Source organism: Silene latifolia, chromosome 11, assembly GCF_048544455.1.
Source record: "Silene latifolia isolate original U9 population chromosome 11, ASM4854445v1, whole genome shotgun sequence".
NCBI classification, from domain to species: Eukaryota; Viridiplantae; Streptophyta; class Magnoliopsida; order Caryophyllales; family Caryophyllaceae; genus Silene; species Silene latifolia.
Genome location: NC_133536.1, coordinates 123,852,698 through 123,867,406, shown reverse-complemented (window position 1 = coordinate 123,867,406; position 14,709 = coordinate 123,852,698).

The following is a 14,709-nucleotide window of genomic DNA, read 5'->3' as shown; positions in this document are numbered from 1 at the left end:
TTTATGGTAAGGCTGACAGGCTCTGGATCAGATGGATCAATCAAATTTACCTGAAGAATGGAGACTGGCATACCTACAAGCCACCTGCTGATGCTGATTGGGCATGGAAACAAGTCTGCAAAGTTAAAGAACTGATGAAGCAAGCCTATATGGATAATCAATGGACACCTGATATAACAGGTTACTCTGTTAGGCATGGGTATGAGTGGCTAAGACACAAACAGCCTAAGAAGGACTGGTACAGTGTTGTTTCGAACAAATGGAACATAGCAAAGCATGTTATTATCACCTGGCTCTACATGAATAAAGGACTTAATGTTAGAGATAAACTGTTTAGAATTGGCTACTGTCTGGAGAGGGCTTGTTGCATATGTGAAGGTGCAGATGAAACTTTGGAGAATCTCTTCTTTAGCTGTGATTACAGTAGGCAGCTGCTGCAATGTATAGAAAACTGGTGTGGGTTCAGAATAGATGTAAACATGACTGTGACAGGGAGAATGGGAGTGAAATCTCAGGCTCATGCTATGTTTTGGTCAGCTTGTTGCTATTATCTTTGGCAACAAAGGAACCATGCACGGCTGAATGATGTTCTGGAGAGACCAGCTAGGCTTGCTGAGTGTATGATAAAGAAAGCTAAGAGTAGGATTAATTTCATGGTTGGCTGGACCTTGCATAGAGGAGAACGAGAATGGCTTAACAAATGGGGCTGCACGACTTCCATTGCTGGCCAACATATTAGCTAGTATGGTCTTGTTTTTCTTGCTTATGTTCTGAGTTATATGACTATTAGCTTTTCATGTTAGTACTTGATATAACTATGTCTGGTTGTAAAATTTGACTTTTTGACCATTTGATATATATATTTTCTCACATTTTACCCAAAAAAAAATCTAATACTCTCATGTACATGTCCTTACACTTAAGCTATCTTTGTAAGGCGAAGTGACTTTGATCAACACTTTATAATAATAATAATAATAATAATAATAATAATAATAATAATAATAATAATAATAATAATAATAATAATAATAATAATAATAATAATAATAATAATAATAATAATAATAATAATAATAATAATAATAATAATAATAATAATAATAATAATAATAATAATAATAATAATAATAATAATAATAATAATAATAATAATAATAATAATAATAATAATAATAATAATAATAATAATAATAATAATAATAATAATAATAATAATAATAATAATAATAATAATAATAATAATAATAATAATAATAATAATAATAATAACAATAATAATAATAATAATAATAACAATAATAATAATAACAAGAATAATAATAACAAGAATAATAATAACAAGAATAATAATAACAACAATCATAATAATAACAATCATAAACAATAATAATAATAATAATAATAATAATAATAATAATAATAATAATAATAATAATAATAATAATAATAATAATAATAATAATAATAATAATAATAATAATAATAATAATAATAATAATAATAATAATAATAATAATAATAATAATAATAATAATAATAATAATAATAATAATAATAATAATAATAATAATAATAATAATAATAATAATAATAATAATAATAATAATAATAATAATAATAATAATAATAATAATAATAAGTGATGGCCACTATACTGCTGCTGTTCGAGTGCTTTCTTCTTCTGGGGTCGCCCCTTACTCCGATGCCACTCTTGTGGCCTTGCGTGAGAAACATCATGTCGCCCCGTCTCCTTCATTTCCTCCTTTGTCTGGGGATCATCATCATCTGGTTACCTCTTCGTCTGTGGTTTTGGATATGATTCGGAGCTTCCCACGCGGTACTTCTTGTGGGGGGGATGGTTTTCATGCCCAGCACCTTATGCACTGTTTGAGTGGTGTTGTTGTGGCTATCTCTGATGATTTGATCACTTCTATTACTAGGGTGGTTAATCTTTTTCTTGAGGGCCGGTGTCCTCTTCCACGGGGTGAGTACATTGCCAGCGCCCCTCTCACGCCACTTGTTAAACCGGGTGGTGGGGTTCGTACTATTGCTTTTGGCACGGTATGGAGACGGCTTGTCTCTAAGGTTGGTGCTTTTATGGTTGGTCCTTCTTTATCTTCTTATTTTGATGGGCTTCAGTTTGGGGTGGGCGTGTCCGGTGGAGGAGAGGCTATCTTGCATGCCTTGAACCGGCTCATTGAGGCTCAGGGTGCTGAGGTGGGGCTTTATATGTTGCTGGTGGATTTCCAGAATGCTTTCAACCTTGTTGATCGTGTGGCCATGCTTCAGGAGGTCCGCCGTCGCTGCCCGATTCTATCCCGTTGGGTGGAGTTTTGTTATTCCAGCCCTGCCCGTCTTTTTTATGGGGAGCACTGCTTGTGGTCTTGTCAGGGTGTCCAGCAGGGTGATCCGTTGGGACCTTTGCTTTTCGCTTTGGTTTTGCATCCCTTAGTATGCAAGATCCAGGACACTTTTGACCTCACTATGCAGGCGTGGTACTTAGATGATGGCACCATTGTGGGTGATACTTTGGAGGTGGGGAAGGTCTTGGATTTGATTATGGTGGATGGCCCTCGTTTTGGACTGCATCTTAATGTCTCCAAGACGGAGGTCTTTTGGCCTGTTGAGGATCCTCAGAGTCGGCTTCCTGGGGTTTTCCCCCCTTCTATTTCTCGGCCATTGCATGGTGTTACAGTTTTGGGTGGACCTGTCAGTGCTTGTCCTGGTTTTAGCAGTAAGATTGTGGCGAAGTGAGTAACCAAGACCATTGAGCTAATAGATTTGATTGCGAGGATTGAGGACCCGTAATGTGAGTTGCTTCTTCTTCGAGCTTGTACTGGTATTTCTAAGCTCTATTTCTCACTTCGTACTTGCTCCCCTAGTGTTTTTGGGTCGGTTCATCTTCCTTTTGATGTCGCTCTTCATTCCAGCTTGGTACGTATTGTCACCGCGTCTGGGCCGGGTTTTGGGGATTGGCAGTGGCGCCTTGCTACATTCCCTTTTCATCTTTGTGGTCTTGGTGTCTATGCGGCGGGAGATGTTTTATTTTATGCTTTTATTGCGTCCCGTTTGCAGTCTGCTGGTTTGCAGGCTAAGCTCCTCGGCCCTTCTGGTATTGTCGCTGTTGGCCCTGCTTTTGATGATGTCGTGCGGGTGTTTACTGCGACTACAGGCTCTGGTATATTAGGTAACCCTAGTGAAATTGCTGCCCCCAAACTTATGAAGAAATTGGCAGACATTTATTTAGCGACGGTTGTTGCTGCCTCAGAGTCTGTTTTCTCTTTGACACCACGCCAGCTTGCTTTATGGCAGTCTCAGCAGGGTTCTCACTCCTCTGATTGGTTACGTGCGGTTCCTATCTCAAGGTTGGGTCAGACTATGAACGGGAGGACTTACCGTAGTGTGCTTGGGTATCGTCTGGGTGTTCCGTTATTCACGGTATCTAGGCCCTGCCCTGCTTGCTCTCGGATATTTGCTGAGGATGTTTTTGGGGACCACGCTGTTTCTTGTACTGGTACTTGGGCGTTAAACATCGGCATAACCTCGTCCGAGACACTCTTTTCGACATCTGTTATAGATCTGGTATTACTGCGGGAAAGGAGGTTGATATCGGTTTGGTTGATGGACATGGTGGCTCTCTTCGTCCTGCGGATTTGTTGCTTTATTCTTGGGACAGGGGGCGTGATGTGTGCGTTGACTTGACGAGTTCTTCTCCTTTGACTCGATCGGGATGACGGATTTTGTGCCTGGTCGGGTTGTCATTGATGCTGCTCAGCAAAAAAAGTGTGCTAAGTATGGGGATTTGTGCGCGGCAGCGGGTTATGGTTTCCTTCCTTTCTCTTTCTCTTCCCTTGGGGAGCTGGGTTCGGATGTTGTTGCCCTACTCAAGCGGATCCCGAAATTCTCGGTATCTCAGGATGCGGGGGCTCGGGTGGCCGCTTACATTTTTACTAGACTTAGCTTTGCTGTTGCTAAGGGTGTTGGAGCCCAGATTGTCTCTCGGCTCCCCACCAATTTCATGTAAACTTTTATTTTTCTTTTAATGAAAGTTGCGCGCCTCCTTTTATAATTAAAATAATAATAATAATAATAATAATAATAATAATAATAATAATAATAATAATAATAATAATAATAATAATAATAATAATAATAATAATAATAATAATAATAATAATAATAATAATAATAATAATAATAATAATAATAATAATAATAATAATAATAATAATAATAATAATAATAATAATAATAATAATAATAATAATAATAATAATAATAATAATAATAATAATAATAATAATAATAATAATAATGATAATAATGATAATGATAATAATAATTATAATTATAATAATAATTATAATTATAATAATAATTATAATTATAATAATATTGATAATTATAATAATAATAATGATAATTATAATAATAATGATAATTATAATAATAATGATAATAATAATAATAATAATAATAATAATAATAATAATAATAATAATAATAATAATAATAATAATAACAATAACAATAATAACAATAACAATAACAATAACAACAATAACAACAACAATAACAACAACAATAACAACAACAATAACAACAACAATAATAATAACAATAATAATAACAATAATAATAACAATAATAATAATAATAATAATAATAATAATAATAATAATAATAATAATAATAATAATAATAATAATAATAATAATAATAATAATAATAATAATAATAATAATAATAATAATAATAATAATAATAACAATAATAATAATAATAATAACAATAATAATAACAATAATAACAATAATAATAATAATAATAACAATAATAATAACAATAATAATAACAATAATAATAATAATAATAATAATAATAATTCCGCTTCTCTCTCTAGTTAGTTAGAGAGATTTTTTCTCAACGAGCTCAGACGCCATTGATGCTTCCATGTCCTCCATGGCTCGAGGGAGAGGCCGCCCACCTAAAAATCGACTTTCTTCTGACTCTTTACTAGCTTCCACTTCAATGGTACAGATTTTTCTCTTTCTCGTTCCAATTTCTCCATTGGTCGTTCTTGTCTTGGCACACCTCGAACACTTAATGATGAAATAATTAGTGCTTTACCTTCTGCCATGGCTTCCCCATGTGTAGTGGTAACTAAAACTGTTCAAAATCTTCTCAATTATGGTAGTAATGTTTCTAGGTTAACTTCGCCAAATTTACCGAAAACAGGGGTCACCATTGATGCACCTCATGTTTCTTCTATTGTTGCTCCTGTAGCTTCTACTTATGTCCCTAATCAACCAATTGTGGGGGTAGCTACTGCTTCGAAACCTAAAAATATGAACAGAAACTGGGCAGAAGTTACTAAGAGTAAGAATATAAGTATGAGTTTGTATTTTGATGAAGATAGTGCTAAATCCACTGAAATTGATATTCATATGGATGAGGTTCAGGATGAGATTGAAAACTGGAAGTTTACCTTAATGGGAAATGTTCTTGGAGCAAAACCCTCACAGAAGATCATTTATGAGTTTACTCAGAAACACTATAATTTTGGCCCTCTTTCCTTAGTACAGTACTTCAAAAAAGGGTGGTTTAGCTTCAAGTTTGAGTCTGAGGAACCCATGAATGCAGTTTTGAGGGGTGGCCCTTGGAAAATTGGTTCTAATTCCCTCATTCTTAAGCAATTGTCACCTCATTTCTCCTGTATTATGGAAAGTGTTGCCATTGTTCATACTTGGATCTTGTTCTCTGATTTAGATCCTTACATGTGGACTGATTCCAACCTCAGTAAGATGGCCAGTAAGATTGGTAACCCATTGTTTGTTGACCTTCATACCACTTGTAAGGCTAGATTATCCTTTGCTAGAATCCTTGTTGAGGTGGCCATCTCCAATCTCCCTGATCATGTTGTCATCAATGCTCATTTCATTGGTCATTCTACTCAAAGGGTTGTGTATGAATGACTTCCTTATTACTGCAAAACCTGTCAAAAGCTTGGGCATACTGACAGTACCTGCAAAAGGAATAAACCTCTCAATGTTGACCTTGCTGCTCAGGTTGTTGCTACTAAGGAAACTAACACTGCCCCTAAACATGTGCATGGCCCTAATATGGGGGTTGGAAAGAAGAAAAACTCTGGGAAGCAGGTCTCTAGACCTGCAACCACTGGCCCATATGAGATTGGTCCCTCTGCTCAGCTACCTGACTCGGGATGCCACTTAGTATGTGGTACCTCAGCTCCTAAGGTTGTTGAGACAGTAGCTCTGCCAGAAGGGGAGAACTCGGTATGCACTAAGCTAGGTTCCCCAAGTCTGGTTGAGCTTTCTGTTTCTTTTCCTAAGGATGTTGTAAAGCACTCAGAATGCAGCAAGCTAGGTCATGTATCATGTGCAGTGGCTACCACTTCTCAGGTTATTAATGTGGCTCCTAGCAATGTGGATATTTCTTCTGGTGTAATTTCTGTTCAGTTGCCTTCCTCACCAAATAAGTTCAGTATTTTGTCTACTACCTCTGAAGAACCTACTCTAGAGGATGGTCAAATAGAGGATGATCCCCAGCTCCAAATAATCCATGATTGTCTCTACTTGGAATATTAGGGGTTTTAATAAGCCGGTGAAGCAATTAGAGGTTATTAATTTTTTTAAGCATAATAAAATTGATATTCTTGAAACTAGGGTGAAGCTTAATAAATCTCAGAGAGTGTTGAGATCTAAGTTCGGCAAATATAGTAGCTTTTTCAATTATAATATGCACTATAATGGGAGGATTTGGCTCCTTTGGGATACTTCTACTACCAACATAACTATTCTGCAGGAACATGCTCAAGTTGTGCATTACCTTGTCCAGCATTTTGCTTCTGGCAGGTCTTTCCACTTATCTATAGTTTATGGCAGTAATTGTCCTATTGTTAGGAAGAATATATGGAATAGTTTGGCCCACCAATCTTAAGAGGTTGGCCCTTGGGTGGTGATGGGTGATTTCAATATTCTTAGATATGCTCATGAGAAGATCTGTAACACTCCACCTGACCTTATGGACATGACTGATTTTAACTATTGCTTAGTTGGATGTGGACTGGATGATATGCAAGGTACTAGAAATGACTTCACTTGGTTCAATAAACAGGATGTTGGCCCTAGGGTCTACTCCAAGTTAGACAGAGTTCTGATAAAATGCTGATTGGCTTCTTTCTTTTGCACAAACCACAACTCAATTTTTGCCACCTGGTATTTCTGATCATTGCCCTGCTATTCTTTCATTCTCTGATGATCTCATTCCTAAGAAGCAATTTAAATTCCTTAATTGCTGGATTGACCACCCTGACTTCAAAGCTAGAGTTGCAGAGACTTGGAAATTTCACACTGTTAGGAACTCTATGCACAGACTTATTGCAAAACTTAAAAATACTAGGAAACATTTGAAAGAATTGCATATGGAACATTACTCCAATATTGGTAGCAGTATCAGTCTGAAAAAGGAAGAACTGACTCAATGCTTCCAGGATCTGCAGAAATATCCTCTTTCTGAAGCTCTCATCCATAAGGAGAGGACTGTTTCTCAGGAATACTGGACCCTAAAAGAGGCAGAATCCAAAATCCTTATTCAAAGGGCCAAAGTTCATGACATTAAACACAATGATGTTAACTCCAAATTCTTCTTTGCCAAAATTAAAGAAAGACAGCAGAGCCAGTATATTGGAGAAATTCAGGACATATATGGGACCCTTCACAGTGGGATACAGGAGGTTGGAGAGGCTTTTGTTGATTATTATCAGCAGCTCTTAGGCTCTTCTTCAACTGTGCAGAACATTGATCCTAGTTTTATTCCTAATGGACAATGCTTAAATGAACAAGACCAGACTGCTCTTACTGAACCCATCTATAAAGATGAGATCAAATCAACTCTTTTTTCAATCCACTCATCCAAAAGTCCTGGTATTGATGGTTTCTCTTCTGGCTTCTTTAAAACTGCTTGGGATATTATTGCTGATGATTTTTGTCTGGCTGTTTTGGATTTCTTCAAAACTTACTTTATGCCTAAACAAGCTAATGTCACTCTAATCTCCCTCACACCTAAAAAGAATATTGTTAGTAGTGTCAAGAACTTTAGACCCATCTCTCGTTGTTCCATCATTTATAAAATCATAAGTAAAATTCTGACTATTAGACTGCAAAGGGTCATGGATAAGCTTGTGGGTAAAGAACAGGATGCCTTCATCTCTTACAGAATCTTACATGGAAGTGTCATGCTCACCCAAAGCCTGATCAAAAGCTACACTAGGAAAAATCTCACTCCTAGATGTATGCTTAAAGTAGACATTAGTAAAGCTTTTGACTCCATTCAGTGGCCTTTTGTTCAAAACATGCTCAGTGCTCTGAACTTTCCTCCTCCCTTCATTAAATGGATAATGGGATGTGTTACTGGAGCTTGGTATACAATTAAAGTGAATGGTTCTCATCATGGTTTTTTCAAATGTAAAAGTGGGGTTAGACAAGGTGACCCTCTTTCTCCTTTACTTTTTGTGCTTTGTATGAAAATTGTTTCTTAGATTCTCAGGGTCATGTGTAGAGATCCCAATGTTTCCTTTCACCCTAAATGTGTTAAGATGGGACTCATCCATTTAATCTTTGCTGATGACCTGATGATTTTCACCAAAGGGGATTTACCTTCTGTTCAGAAAGCTGCTGATGTGCTTCAACTGTTTTCTAACTAGCCTGGTCTCAGAGCTAACTTTGACAAGTCTGAAGCCTACTTTGGGGGTGTTGAGCATGGCTTAAAACAACAGATCTTATGTGCCATTGGTCTCACTGAGGGGACCTTTCCTTTCAAATACCTTTGCCTCCTCATTCGCCCATCCAAGTTAACCAACAGTATGTTTAACTCTCTGATCCAGAAAATTCAGAAGCTTCATAGCTGCACCACCAATTTTTTGTCCTATGCTGGTAAACTTCAAGTTATGAACTCCATTGTTTTTGGCGTTGGTGATTTTTGGTGTGGTAGTGGAGTAAAACTCTTAGGACTCGAATTTTGGATAGATTATGACTCGAATTTTAACAACGTGATGGACTGTTTGATTGTGATTAAAATGACTAAAACAAACACAAATAACATTGATTTTTGACAGAAACTCTAAGGACCTGATTTGAACACTCAAATGGACTTATTTAAGGACCAACAAACAACACAAGGACAGATTTTAAAGCTAACAAAAGACTCAACCTAAACAAGGCACAAAACACCCTGTTTTGGACAAAAATAAGACCATAAATAAACTTGTTTAACTTGAATGAAAGCAATGAAATTAAGATTGTAATTTAAATGCTTATGAACTAAACATTCAAATAACAATTTCCTCAATGACTTAAGGCAACAAAACAGAAATTTTGGGACTGTTTTGACACGAAAACAAGAACAAGTAACCGAGATATGACTTAAACTAGATCACGAAGCAGGTTTAAGCCTTAGAATTACTCAAGATCACGAAGCAAGAGTTAATTCTACCTCAAACACTAAGTAATGAGGGGTTTTCTGCACTAAGCAAGAAGAAAATTGATTGAAAACTTCAGTTTCAAACTCATATTTTAATTCACTCAAATCTGATTTTTACAAAGAGAAAAGAGCTCCTTAAATAGAGTCATTGTTACAATCCTATACCTACATCTAAAGTAACATCTAAGGGCTCAAAAGAGTCTTCTAAGAGGACAATAAAACGGCCCCAAGGACCTTACACAAATCAGAAAAGTAAAACTACAAGACAACTAACATAAAGAGGATTGTTGGCAATAGTACAAGCTTCTTTGGCATGCTCTTCTTATTTATCTTATAAGGACTTCTTGGACAGCTGGTGAGGCTCGTCCATAAGGAGTATAAGACCCAAAGTTGCAGCAATAAGTACTTTAGAGCTTGCTTGGACAAAAGAAGAAAGCTTGAAAGCGATGTTTAGCACATACTCCAAAACCGTATTCATTGTGACCACTCGGTTTGGTGCTGTCTTTTGCATCTGATTTAAACCGTTTCAAGATTAATTATCCTAGGCAAAAAAGCTCTAAACTCATCATATAAGAGTCTTAGGCCGGAAAATGGCATGTGTTCTTAGACGGAATTGAAGTTGGACCTCGATTTTGGTGAAGGACCAAAACCGGGTAAAAGGATGCTTGGTGTTGTTGCTATTTTTGCTTCAATCCCTCCCTCTTCAAAAGGACTTGCCCTCAAGTCCTGGAAATCATCATCCTCAATCTCCACATAGCTTGGACTCAAGTCCCCAACATCAAATGTAACATGAATTCCCAAGAGATCAACCTTGTACGTACTTGTTGAACCCAATTTGCTTGATGACTTTGAAAGGACCTTCTTCACTTGCCATGGACTATTTTTTCCTTTGCTTAATGACCTTACTCTTGCTCATATTCACCCATACAAGGTCTCCCGGCCTGAATACTTGTGTTTGCTTAAGAACCATGGACATTTCTTTGCATTTGGTGGCCTTAGCATGGATGGGAGGTTCATTTTCAAATCGTTTCTTGACTCCTTTCCATTCCTCAACAATTGGCTCAAAAATTTGTATTTGGGCTGCCTCATTGCCATGTCCATTGTCACTAGCCTTGCACTTAAACTTACATGAGCTAGTTAAACTTGGATTAGAGAAGGTAGTAGGCTCACATTGCAAGCTTTCAAAGAAACCCTCGGTTTGATCTTTCCATTTGAGTAATGCTTGAATCCTTGGCTCCTTGAACTCATCTTTGGCATGGACAACATGGAGATTCCCCATGCCGTCCTCCCCTTGACTCACCTTGTCTTCATTGATCAATAATACTTTCTTGGGTGGTTCAAACAAGGAATCGGGTGGTAGGGGTGCTAGCATAACTTTCTTTGAACCAAGCTTGAACGTATAAGTGTTGTCTTGACCATTATGCATTGAATCTTTATCAAACTCCCATGGCCTACCAAGTAGAATATGGCAAGCATCCATAGGTATAACATCACAAAGAACCTCATCAACATAGTTCTTACCCATGGAGAAGGACACTAGGCATTGCTTATCCACCTTAATTTCAGCTCCTTTGTTAAGCCACCTTAACTTGTAAGGATTAGGATGGTCTTGTGTAGGTAAGGAGAGCTTCTCAATGAGAGTATTAGAAGCCACATTGGTACAGCTCCCACTATCAATGATAAGGTTACAAACTCTTCCCCCAATGGTGCATCTAGACCTAAAGAGTTGTTGTCTTTGGTCTAATTCCGAGGTTTGGGTACTCAATGCTCTCCAAATGACTAAACTCATCCCCGAATCTGGTTCCATAACCAAGGCAGCCTCCTCTTGCCCCGTTTCTTCCTTACCATCATCACAAACAAGGATCTCATCCTCACCCCCAATGAACTACCTCAAATGTGCTAAGGGCTCTCTTGGTTGGACACTCTTTAGCATAGTGACCGAATCCTTGACATTGGTAACATTTTTTCAGAGATGTGGTTCTTTTGATTGGAATCATGAGTGCCTTGCCTTTGTCAAGAGTAGGTGTTTTGTTTTGAGGGGTTGGTTCATCAACCTTGGTCTCAGTTTGGGTGGAGTAGGGGGCTGTTTTGGCGGCTGTTTTTGTGGTGGCGGCTCTCCCCTTTCCCAATTTCTCAACCCTTAAAGATAGGTTCACGGCCTCCTCAAAGGACAACACTTGATGCATTACCTTACTAGCAATCTTAAAATCCAAACCCTCAATAAACCTAGCAATCTTTTGTTCGGGTTGTTCATTGACTTCACATTGCAAGGTTAATTGTTCAAAGTCTCTAAGGTAAGACTCAATGGGTTGTTGGTCTTCTATAAGTTGAGTAAGCCTAATAAACATGTCTTGAGTGTAGTCTCTAGGCACAAACTTATCCTTAAGTTTCTTTTTCAACTTAGACCATGACTTAATAGCCTCTTTACCATCTCTTCTTCTCTTATTTTTCAAGTTTTCATACCAAAGAGAAGCATAGCCTTTAAGTTTCAAGATTGCAACTTTGAAAGATTTGTTATCCGAATAATCTTTAAACTCAAAAACTCTTTCAACGGTTCTAAGCACATCTAACAAATCCTCGGGGTTTAGACTACCATAAAAATCAGGGATTTCTACCTTTACATCCTTGTTGTGCTCTTGTTGAAAAGCCTCCACCACGGAGTCCTCCGAATCTGAAAATGGCTCCTCTTCTTGGATAACTCGGCCTCCTCTTCCACCCATGTAAGCACGGCCTCTACCTCGGCCCCGTGGTGGTTGTCCTCTTCCTCTTGGTGGTGTTGGAATGTTAGCTATGATAGCATTGAAGAAATCCAACAACAAGTCAAATTTTTCAGAAAGTTGAGTGACTTGTGTTTCAATTCCGGTAAGCCTCTCCTCACTCATGGTTGTTTTTTTGTGTTTTTGATGTGGTTAGGGTAAAATGAACTCAAAAAGAAAGGCTTTTTTGTTGTTAACCAAAGCTCTGATACAAATTTGGAGTAAAACTCTTAGGACTCGAATTTTGGATAGATTATGACTCGAATTTTAACAACGTGATGGACTGTTTGATTGTGATTAAAATGACTAAAACAAACACAAATAACATTGATTTTTGACAGAAACTCTAAGGACCTGATTTGAACACTCAAATGGACTTATTTAAGGACCAACAAACAACACAAGGACAGATTTTAAAGCTAACAAAAGACTCAACCTAAACAAGGCACGAAACAGCCTGTTTTGGACAAAAATAAGACCATAAATAAACTTGTTTAACTTGAATGAAAGCAATGGAATTAAGATTGTAATTTAAATGCTTATGAACTAAACATTCAATTAACAATTTCCTCAATGACTTAAGGCAACAAAACAGAAATTTTGGGACTGTTTTGACACGAAAACAAGAACAAGTAACCGAGATATGACTTAAACTAGATCACGAAGCAGGTTTAAGCCTTGGAATTACTCAAGATCACGAAGCAAGAGTTAATTCCGCCTCAAACACTAAGTAATGAGGGGTTTTCTGCACTAAGCAAGAAGAAAATTGATTGAAAACTTCAGTTTCAAACTCATATTTTAATTCACTCAAATCTGATTTTTACAAAGAGAAAAGAGCTCCTTAAATAGAGTCCTTGTTGCAATCCTAGCCCTACATCTAAAGTAACATCTAAGGGCTCAAAAGAGTCTTCTAAGAGGACAATAAAACGGCCCCAAGAACCTTACACAAATCAGAAAACTAAAACTACAAGACAACTAACATAAAGAGGATTGTTGGCAATAGTACAAGCTTCTTTGGCATGCTCTTCTTATTTATCTTATAAGGACTTCTTGGGCAGCTGGTGGGGCTCGTCCATAAGGAGTATAAGACCCAAAGTTGCAGCAAAAAGTACTTTAGAGCTTGCTTGGACAAAAGAAGAAATCTTGAAAGCGATGTTTAGCACATACTCCAAAACAGTATTCATTGTGACCACTCGGTTTGGTGTTGTCTTTTGCATCTGATTTAAACCCTTTCAAGATTAATTATCCTAGGCAAATTAAAAAGGCTCTAAACTCATCATAGAAGAGTCTTAGGCCGGAAAATGGCATGTGTTCTTAGACGAAATTGAAGTTGGACCTCGATTTTGGTGAAGGACCAAAACCGGGTAAAAGGATGCTTGGTGTTGTTGCTATTTTTGCTTCAGGTAGTCTCCTCCTGCCCAAAACCATTTGTAAATCCATTTCCACCCTCTACAAGCAATTTGTCTGGGGTTATAAAGATGGTAGAAGAATGGTTTTCAAAGGATGGAAGAGCATATGTGCTCCTTGGCTTGAAGAGGGGTTCCAAGTCACAGATCTTTCTGCTTGGAATCTGGCTTATATGCTTAAATGGTTATGGCTCCTAGTTCTTGGACAAGGCTCAATTTGGGTGGAATGGGTTACGAAATACTACCTAGCTGATGCCTCCATCTGGGATCTTTATGTCCATGAATATTTCTATGATAGTTTGAGAGGTGTCATTCTTACCAAGGATGCTCTTGTCAACCATTTAGGGGGTCTGCAGCAGGCCAAAACAGCACTGCATTCCTGTGTCATCAATGGAAAATTTTTATTGCACAAGGCCTATAATATCTTTAGACACCATTACCAGGCACAAGTTTACTTCAGGCCTATTCTGGATAACTCCCTCCTGCCTCGGTATAGAATTATTCTCATGTTAGCTGCTCAAAGAAAGCTTACTACGTTGGATCAAAATAGTAAGCGTGGCCTTTGTCTTCCCAACAGATGCTATCTCTGCAAAACCCAAGCTGAAAGCTCTCGTCATCTTTTCTTTCATTACAGCTTCTCTCAGCAGGTCTTGGGATCCCTACTGATTTTGATGGGCATTCACATTCAAGACCTGCAACTGCGTAGTCTTCTTCTCTGGTCCCATAAAAGAAGGCCTCGCAAACATTGGCGAAATAAATGGATTATTTGCTGATTGGCTACTGCTGTGCATAGTCTGTGGATAGAAAGGAACAGACGAGTGTTTGAAGGCAAGCAACTCCTCACCAAGGAGATCCAATACAATGTTAGCCTCCTCCTTCTTACCAAATCTCACCATATCTTACATGAAGACATTATAGAGGCTTTAAACTCCTAGATACGCTTTTTTGGAATTGTATAGCTTAGTGGATATATACTTGTAAGAAATCTCGTGTATCTCCTTGTTTTTGGAATATATGAGAAAATACCTTTCTTGCAAATAATA